Genomic DNA, 10,716 nt, shown 5'->3' with positions numbered 1-10,716 from the left:
GGACTACAAAGCGTAAGTCGATAGCCTAAAAAAACGAACGGTTGTTGGCTTTGTCCCATAACTTGATTTTATACAGTACTTGCGTTGAGTAGAGTAGAGGGAGTGCCTCGTCAACACGTGCATGACCGTTGTCTCACTTACTCGTGGGTTCCAGGTCTATGATCTCAATCTCTCTTCTCTCCATCGTCTAACCTTTGCACGGGCACACACGAAGAGCGGCGCTAGCTTGCCGTGGTGTTACTACAACTAAAAAAAGCTTGGAAAATAGAAGAATCGCCTAGAACAAGAGACGCTGTGGCTGGTCGAGACGGAGCTAACCACATCTATCCTCCGTGCCACATTCGCATGATGAAGTTGTGTGGCTAGTGGGGTGTTTTCGACCGACTGGCTGGGTCCCGAGGTCGAACCATAGGTACTACGTCTGATACAGTATATTTTTACACGCACATTTTTCCTCCATGCCGAGACGTGGCACACCCTACCGCGCGGTTTCGTGGTCCTCCCGGGTGGTGCACGCATATATTCTTCCTGGCGTGGGATGCCCTACCGCGTGTTTTCTGGGACCTCCTCGGTCGTAGCGCCGAAGCAAGTAAATGAGTTGTCAAATCACGAAAGACCACCTTTCCCGTCGAGTACATCAGTGAAGCACGGTGGCTAGCTAGTTGGGCTAGTTCGACCGATTAGCTAGGCCGCTACCACATTTGTTTTTTCACCCCTTTTTTTATCTACTTGCCAGTAGGTAAATTTAAATATCCACCGCGGCGTTGCTCTGGTGTTTGAGTACGGAAGGATTTTTAATTCTTTGATTGACGAGAGCAGGCGCGGTTGGATTCTTAATTTTTTGATTGATGGGAGCAGGCGTGGCAGCAATTAGTCACGATAACTCCACCTGTAAAAACCCACTACTACCTGATGTGAGAAGTCGTCGACTGGTGTTTTACCATGGTGAAAACCAAAAGATTCCCCGCTCCCTCCGCCTTCCCATAGATTGCATTTCCTTTCAGCCGTTTTGCCCCCTTTGCTTCCTCTCCCCATTGCTTCTACCTGGTTCCATGGCGGCGCAGCAGATCATGGAATCCGAGGAGAGGCGCCTGACCCTGGCTCCCGTCGACTGGGAGCGGGCGGTTGCACCCTGCATCACCAACATCGTGCGCCTCGAGAATCAGAGGGACTTCGGTGGTGTTTAGGAGCCCTCTGCATGGGCATGTCCATGTCTCGGTGCAACATGACCGCTGGATCAAACTCAGACGGTGCAGATCAGTCACTGTAGCACAAAGCGTGTGGGTGTGTTTGGTTGCATTCTCATCTCAATATAGTTGTTTACTCTTCGTGTATTTTTGTCAACCTACTAGTGTGGACTCATGCACCCTTCATGCACTCTGCCAAACACCCAAAAGTGGGTCGAGAAGGGAACTTTTGCTCCCATCCCATGCACCCTTCATACACCCTGCCTAACACTATTCGTGCTTCATAAGGTTCATGTTTCATGGAGTACTGTAGCACCGTACTCTCCGTGCGCTGTGGACCTAGTTCTGTTAACATTGACCTCACCGTTCATTCTTGACTGGACAGTCGAAAAAGCGGTACTACGTTACATATATGAGTAGTTGACATGCGCACAACATCATTTGTTATCGTCATATCTTACCACACTAGCAACAAGATTGTGTAGTACTAACGTATGAACCACTGCACATGCCTAGTAGTAGGAGCATTGTGTATGTTCAAGTGGCTGCCGTGTTTCGCACTCCTCTGGCGTAAGAGTGGAAACACTTGTTGTAATCATTTTTTTCTTCAGAAAAATAGTGGACACGCTCTACCGTGCGGATCCTCCTCCAGCCATGCACTAAATTACTTACTTTCACCGACGTGTGGGACAGCCAGCACTTGGGTCCACCAGCCATGCACTAAATTACTCCGTAGTAGAGTGACGGTAGACTACCCCAATCGAACCGCCGCAGTAATGCCCAATGAGCCGTCAAATCACAAAACCCCCTCCTTTCCAGCAGTAAGTTGGACGGACGAAGCAACCATCATTTCACTCTTCTCTCTCAGCTTCCTCTCTTGAAGAAAACCCCAACTCGCTTTGCTTCTCCCTCATCTCGTTCCTCCTTTCACTCTTCTCTCTCAGCTTCCTCTCTTGGATGGACGCCGGAGCACCGGCCAATGTGATGTCTATGGCTCTGGCCAAAACCGTCGAGGCTCATGGTACAAGGAAGCGCAAGCACCCCGTCGAGACTACCGCAGACAAGCTCAAAGCCATCGCCCTGTCCAAGCCCCCCTCTCCAGGATCCCTCATTAACCAAGTCCAGGTAATGTCTCTTGTTGACAATCTTTTTCTCGATCTTGATCGTGTTTTTTCATCTAACGCGCAGTACTAGTAATGGTAGTACAACTTTCTAGGTGATCTTGCATGTGATTTTAGTGTGCCAAATGACGGTTCTAAATTCCTCTTTTGACCAAAACATGCGAGAGGTTGACACTGATTTCTTATAGACTACTTTCAACTACTCCCTCTGTCCCAAATTTCTTGTCTTAGATTTATCTAGATACGGATGTATCTAATACTAAAATGTGACTTGATACATCCGTATCTAGACAAATCTAAGACAAGAATTTTGGGACGGAGGGAGTACTTCATGAACATCAATGCTACCTTTTAAGAGGGCGTATTTGCATCAGTAACTTGTGTTATGGATATTGCATGTAATCCCTCTGCTCTCATGCCTTTCAAGACATGTTCTAGTGTCTTTGTTCACTCATTTTTGTGCGTATATGTAGTCATACATGGACTAAAATATTGAAAATCATCTTATATTTCTGAACGGAGGTAGTAATAAAATATGGTTTCTGTTTGAATTAGAACCAGGTCCGCGGTGGAGATGAAGTTCTCAAAGTCATGCCATGTGATCTGGAAGACCTGATGATGAGTTCTACTGCTGAACTATCCAGCTGTTGTGTCCTTGTCGCCACGTGTCCTGAACTAGTGTTTTCCTGTAGCATTGTTGTCAGGCATGTTCTCGAGGCTGTACTTGACCAGAACAATTTCCTAGCTGTGTCTTCGAATACGAATGGTGTGGTTCTTGTAAAGCTTCCCAAAAAATCTGGTGCGACATGTCTTCATCATCATGTTTATGAGTGGAAAGAGCACTCTGTTAGGTTCTCCTAAGTTGACAAGATGGTGATGGTGCATGTAGACATCTCACACGAAGTCCATGGCCTAGTCAGTTATGCGGGGTTCATCCCGTAGGTCGGAGGCAAGAAATAGTCTGCAGAGTTTAGTTAGTGCAACTTGGCTTGTCTGTAGTAAGTACTATTGTTCAGTACTTGATTTGTGTTTGTGAACCCTGTATTTTTTATTAGTACTGCCGCTTTTGGTGTGGGGTCAGTCCTAAGAATAGTCTATGTTAATGTCTGTCCACTCAATTCAGTCTGTATATTTTGAAGTATACAGATCATATTTTTTGTGAGGACATTTTATCAATTATGGTTACACTCCAATATATGTATGCATTGCAGGGTTTATCGCACCCACTAGGATTTCCGGTCCCATGGATGTTCGGTCCATATGATTTGTCACAACCTTTGGATTGCTCTGCTTGTGGGAGTAGGCGAGGCCCCTGCATGCCATGCGTAGTTGGACGATCAATCTTCTGTTTAGTACTTCAACATAGTGATTTCCTGGTAAGGATTCAATCGTGTAACATCAAGTAAATCTTATTGATTTACTGTCTAAATCTTATTGATTTAATTTCATGGTTTCTTTCTTTTCCTACAATTTTACGATGCAGGTTTTTCCATGTGACATTCATCACAGAATAAACCGTTTGGTTTGCTCTACGATGGCTATTTTTGTAGGTTTCACTTCTTATGTCGTGTCAGTAACGAAGGCACTGTCCATCACTTATATTACTGGAAAAAATTGGATCAGTCTGTTGTCTAAGTACAAGCTAAATCCCTATGATGAACTGCAGTTTCGTTTAACAAAAACACCACAATTAGTCCTTCTCGCGTATAAAAGAAATGAAGAAAAAAATTGTATCACGGTCACGGATCCTAGTCAAGTTAGAAAGCTGATCATAGCAGACCAGACATGATCGCCACTGTCTCACACAGATCGAGCACCGGCAGTTGCTCTAGCACTGACAGCGGCAGCAGCTTAGTCTGATCCAGCTGAGGATTGGGCACCGACCGCGTCAGCAGATCAGTCTGATCTACCGGAGGATCGGGCGTCGACACCGGCACCTACTCCGACACCGGCACCAGCTCTACAAGGAGCACCATCTCCGGCAGCAGCGGCGGCTTCGGCACCTACACCAACACTTGCACTTGCATCTGCTCTGGCCCGTGCAGTTTCCCCGGCAACAGACTCGGCTGCAGTTCGCACTTCATATACCAAAGTCCTTACAAAAACCGACATGTCCACCTTCTTGGTAAGCATTGGCCGCCCAAGTGCTTCGTTCTTTTTTCTTTCCATGTTGTTTCACATGATTCACTGTGTTGATCTAACTGTTTGGGTATGTCTTCTTGTTTGCAAACATAGAATTCCTAGAGCAATGAGGGAGTCGTTAAACAATCCGGGCGATCGCGGCCAAGTTTCTCTTACCATGCGCAGTCTTGGTGTGAATGAACCTGCTCAATATACCGTAAGTACAAAGGATGGTCGCATGATGATTGATGCTAAAGGATGGTCAAGGTTCAAATCTAAATCATATCTTGCGGTAGGGGATGATGTCAAAATCAAATTTTCTCGGCAAGGAGAGCTGGTCCAAATCAACTTTGAAATTCTTCAGTAGCAGCACGCAACTGCTGAACTGATCTATCCTCCGAGAGATTTTGATGTAATAATCTGGCATGGTGAAACAATTGTCCTGTGTGTATAAGTAGTACGACAGCATTATTTATCACATGGTATATCGTTGATAGAATTGCAACTCTGATTGCTGGTTAGGAACTGTCGTTCGATTTCATTCCAACAGCTGCCGTGCTTTATTCAATTTCGTGTATTCGCCTTGCGACAGCATCTAAAACCAGCGCCGTACCGATCGCTTGCAATATGAAAAGCGCTGAGGTAGAACACATGGGCCCCCAAACATGCAGGGTCAGCCTACGACCCAAAGTACAAAACTGTGAGCCTATCTGAGTATTATATTCTCAGCTGAACCCCATAAAAAAAGTTGAACCCCCATAATGCCCGTGCGTTGTAGAGGGAGTATATTTCTTGGCAAGGTGAGCCTGTTATATAAAATATTTGTATATTTCTTTATAGAGGGAGTATCTCTCTGTCAAAAAATATATTTATGTGTAACTAGTTACTCCTATCTTTTTACTTCCTTTCGCAGATATGTGGGGCAACCGGCAACGGGGTCCACATGCCATATGCACAAATTAGAGTGCACGACTTCACAGTAGACACACCCCGGTCGTAGCACCGCAGTAATGCCTAATGAGCCGTCAAATCACAACCCCCCTTCCAGCTTTAGTAGTAAGCTGGACGGACGAAGCGGCAATATTTCACTGGGCCTGAATCCCCTTCTCCCTCGTCTGCTTGTTCAGAGAAAACCCCCTCTTGGCGATTGCATAGGGTTTTCTCATGGAGAACCAGGTATGAATTCTTCATCCATCCTCGATAAATCCAAGTCCCTTGGTCATAGGTAATCCTAGGATGACAACCACCATTGTTGATGCATTTTTCTTCCTACTGAATCTAGTGTGTTTCATTTCTAGTGCCCAAAGTGCGAGTACCATACAGGTTTCTGAGCCCTCGGCGAGACACCACACTTGTTCCTTCTCATCCTAACACAACATTTTGAAACGCGCACAGCATGTTCCTAGAATCCTCTTTTCTATCCGGGAGGGTGGGGTTTTTTTGAACATGCTGTTTTCTCATATTATTTTTCCTGCAGTGTAGTATTTGCTCTGCCAGAACACATGTACTCAAGATGCTCGGCCTTGCCATAACTGAATACACTAGTTTAATGGTCACAGTGAAGACAAGCCATGGATATAAGTTCCGAGTTGGGTTCATGAACCAAGAAGATCGCTGCTTTTTTATGGCCGAACTTGGATAAACTTTCTCAAGTGTTACGGACTGAAAGTTGGCGCATGAATGTTGATGGAAATAGCAGAACCTGGTCTCATCTTCACTACGATCTTCCACCCCGACGTCGTTCCAATTGTTCATCCATGTTAGTTTTGTATCTGGTTCTTGCTTGTTGCCTCGATTACTTCTTAATCCACCTATTCTGTCTAACTAATCACAATTTAACTTTAGAAGTAGCAACGAATCTCTCACGAAGATGCTACTTCTAACTAACATTTTCTTATAATTGATGGCACATGTAGGTTTTTTTCAGAGTTAAGCAGTCTGCTCGTTTGTTACTCTGTAATAACTCGGCTGTTACTAATGGCACTGAAGTTCACTGGATCAACATCCACAAGTTCCTACACTTTATTGATCGTCTTGAGGTCCTTGTGGGGCGTTTCAATGGTGGAAGGCCACGTGGGATATGTGTGCCACTGCTTCGCTCGTTGAACAGGTCCAACTGTGTCGAGAAACTTATGGTACGAGCTGTTTTCTGTTATATATGTTGTTCATAAACTATTGCTTATACACAGTTTTACAGCTGTGATCTTCTTGAAACAGGAACTGTCGAGTTCTATTGTTCCTATACAGATGCCTGACCATGGTAGGGTCAGACTTGTGCTTGGTCACAACATGATGTTTATGTCGACCTACTCAATTCCCATTGGAGGTGAAAAGATACTTATTCATGGGTGGTCTCAAATAATGAAGGCCCGTCCATCTTGGAGAATAGGATAGAAGATTATGTTCATGCATTTCCATGGCTCTAAAGCGAATATCCTGTTTATTGACCATGTTGCGAGATGAAGCCGCTTTCAGAAGGTTGTGGATGCGCGGGGTGGCGCCTGGGCCTTGTCCTGGGGCTTGGCGGCCTCACCCTTGGTTAACTATAGGCAAAGTAGCACTGTTCGCGGTGTGCTTTGTATGGTTGAACTTGTATAAGTACTCATACTACTTTTAGCTTTGGTTGTTAAGTGCCCCTGCAGGTTTCAGTTAAGGTTGTTAAGTACTCCTGCTGCTTTTACAGTCTGTCATGTTTCTTCAGTCCTGTCTTCCTCCAGCCGCCAAAACCAAACCAGCGCCGGCGGGGTCGCCTGCTTCTGCCTCCCACGGCTGGCTACGCCTCAGCTCACGCATCGCCGCCCCACCGTCTCCAAAATCATTAACGCCGACGTCCTCCGCGTGCTTTGGTGCGCTCGCCGTGGCGCCGCCCTCTCGCATTGTCAGCATGGTCAACAAACAACAGGAATCGGCAGAAGTATGTGAAGAGGATGACAGTAGGGGCCCACCACGTCAGCGTATGGAAAAATAAAATGCTTCCTCCTACTGTTTTCTTGACATCTGGGACCCACGACATTGTGAGCGTATATAGTCAATAGACAAGAGAACAGCACAAGATCGGCTGACACCTGGGACGTAGCTACTCGAGCAATATTTTTTTGTTTGGTCTTGTTGAGATGGAGTAGGGTTTGAACTAGGCTGTGGCTCGTCTAGCCCAGGCTTATATTTTATGTTCACCATGTGACCAGCCCAGCTATTTTTTTATTTGTGAAAATGAGCCCAGTTTATTTTTTCTGAAGAATACCCAATCCAGGCTAATTATTTTTCTATGCCCTGATGGGCTGTAACTCTTTCAAGATGCCTGCAACTCTTTAAAGTAATATGAAATGGGTTGTAAATATAAAAACAGATTACAAATTGGCAATTACTTTATAATTTCTGAATTTTTTCACATTTTCAAATTCCTATTTCACTGGGCATTAACCTAATTTAAATATATCTTCAAAGTACTTTAAATCTGGCTCGACATTTCGGTATTAAAAATAGTTTGGAACCCACAAAAATATGCAAAATTGGCCCTGGCCAACCAAAAAACGACTGCAATAAATTGCATAAGAAGTTGCCATGAGCTATATATAAATTATTAAAAAAAGAGGGAGTGGTCTAACTTGTGGGCCTGTTTAGTTGACACGTATGCTAGATTTTTTTAGTTATTATATACGTCAACAAATGATTCTAGAAGACGTAACCGTTGGATGTCAATCCAACGGCCGTCGTGTTTCTTCAATCTCTGATCTTCTTACTCCAGCCGCCAAAGCAGTGTCGGCGGGACCGCCTACTCCCGCCTCCCGTGGCGGGCTGTGCTGCCGCGTAGGCCTCAGCACCCCCTACTACTCCCACCGCTGGCCAGGGCATCCCTGTACTCACCCACAACCCCTGTTATTCTGCAGCGACGGCAGCCTCACACCGCAGCCGAACCGGTGAACCCTCATACTCCTCTCCGCGTGGGCTTCCGCTGCCGCATCTTCCCCGGCTCCGCGTCGTCCCCTTCCTAGGCCTCGCCTTCGTCCACCGTCGTGGTGCTCTCGGCGCACCGTGGTCAATGTGGTCAACGACAGACTTCCATCGGAAGAGTACCGTACGTGGAGAGGCTGACAGCTGGGTCCACGGCAGCCGCAAGGAAGTGCCTCCTTATTACGCGGAAAATAATTATTCCTCCACCTGACAGTAGGGACCCACCGGACGGGCCACCAGTATTTCGCGAAAAAATGTTTCCCCTGACTGCTGGGACCCATAGGACGGGCCACCGTATTCCGCGAAAAAAATGTTCCCCCCGCTGTCAGCTCGGACCCACCGGAAGTTCCTCCTTATTACGCACAAAAAAATGAATACCCCCTGCTACCAGGGACCCACCTTGGTGGGAGGCTGACTTGTGGGCCTACTAAGTTGACTGGGACGGAGGCCTTTGTCAACTTTAGTCAATATATGAACGATTCTAGCTCCGGTGATCGTACGATGTCCATCCAACAGCCGTAGTGCTTCTTCAACCTCTGCTCTTCTTGCTCCAGCCATCCAAAGCAGCGCCAGTCGTGCCGCCTGCTCCTGCCGCCCGTGGCCGGCTGTGATGCCGTGGAGGCCTCACCGCCCCTACTACTCCCACCTCATGCCAGGCCATCCCTCTAAGCACCCACACCCCTGTTATTCTACGGCGACGGCAGCCTCACACTGCAGCCGAAGAAGTGAACCCTCATTCTCCTCTACTCGTGGGCATCCACTGTCGCGTCTTCCCCGGCTCCGCGCCGTCCCCTTCCTAGGCCTCACCGGCATCCACAGCCCTGGTGCTCTCGGCGCGGCGTGGTCAACGTGGTCAAGGAATGGCTTCCATCGGACGTAGACTGTACGTGGAGAGGCTGACAGCTGGGTCCATGGCCGCAGCAAAGAAGTGCCTCCTTATTACGCTCAAAATAATTATTCCTCCACCTGACAGCAGGGACCCACCGGACGGGCCACCGTATTTTGTGAAAAAAAACGTTTCCCCTTGACTGATGGGACCCATCAGCTACATCTTTGCACAAAAGGAAGTGCGTCCAAAAAAACGATTCACCCCCTAACTGCTAGGACCCACCAGCTACATCTTCGCACGCAAGGAAGTGCGTGCGAAAAAAAAATGATTCGCCCCCTGACTGCTGGGACCCACCAGATACATCTTCGCATGAAAGGAAGTGCGTCTCGGTAAAAAAAACGATTCCCCCTGACTGCTGGGACCCAGCAGCTACATCTTCGCACGCAAGGAAGTGCGTCCGAGCAAAAAAACAAAACGATTCACCCCCTGACTGCTAGGACCCACCAGCTACATCTTCGCACACAAGGAAGTGCCTGACAGTTAGGACCCACCAGGTCGAAGCATACGTAGCGTTGTCATTCTGGTCGCGAACATGTACGTACATATATATTGGTCGATGTAGAGGCCCGCACGTGTCATAGTAGAGGCGCGTATGTGTCGTAGTAGAGGCGCGCACATAGCATGTACACGTACGTACAACGGCCAGTGTGCAAGAAAGAAAATACAGCCACGTACGTATGTATGGGCAGGGTCTCGAACGCCTACTCGTGCATACGTACGGCCAGGGCTCATGTACATGGCTGGGTCAGAACGGAGAAACAGCGTAGTCTTCGTGTTCATGGGGAGGCAACGGAATGCATCGTGTTCATCGGGAGGCAACTGAACGCGTGGGAACCAACTGGCTGGGTCATAACGGAATGCGTGGCCGTGTTCATTGGGAGGGCTTGGACAGAACAGGCGATGGAAACGAGGCCTGGCGTACCGCACAACGGAGGAAACAGTCCTCCTACGTTCGGAACGGGGTCCTGTTGATAGGGAGGGGTCTGGCGTACCGCAAAACGGAGGAAACGGACCTCCTACGGTTGAAACAGGGGTCCTGTTGATCGGGAGGGATGTGGCATACCACAAAACGGACAAAACAGACTCGTGTTGGAGCGCTACGTTCGAAACAGGGGTCCTGTTCATCGGGAGGGGTGTGGCATACCGCAAAACGGGACTCCACGGGATACTATTCATCTCCACCGTGGACCTCCTCCAGCCTCCATGGGCTACCGTCAACCTCCTCCAGCCTCCACGGGCTCCTGTTCATCCAACCTCCATCGCGCACTACTCCACCAGCTACTGTTCAACCACCCCTCCACGGGCACCCCTCCACCGTCTACTATTCATCCAGCCCTCCACACCATGGGGTCCTATTCAACCACCCCTCCACGGGCACCCCTCCATCGTCTACTGTTCATCCAGCCCTCCACCATACCACGGGATCTTGTTCATCCAGAGGCAACTC

The sequence above is a fragment of the Triticum aestivum genome, chromosome 7A (assembly GCF_018294505.1).
Source record: "Triticum aestivum cultivar Chinese Spring chromosome 7A, IWGSC CS RefSeq v2.1, whole genome shotgun sequence".
Classification (NCBI taxonomy): domain Eukaryota; kingdom Viridiplantae; phylum Streptophyta; class Magnoliopsida; order Poales; family Poaceae; genus Triticum; species Triticum aestivum.
This window is presented reverse-complemented; position numbering follows the sequence as displayed.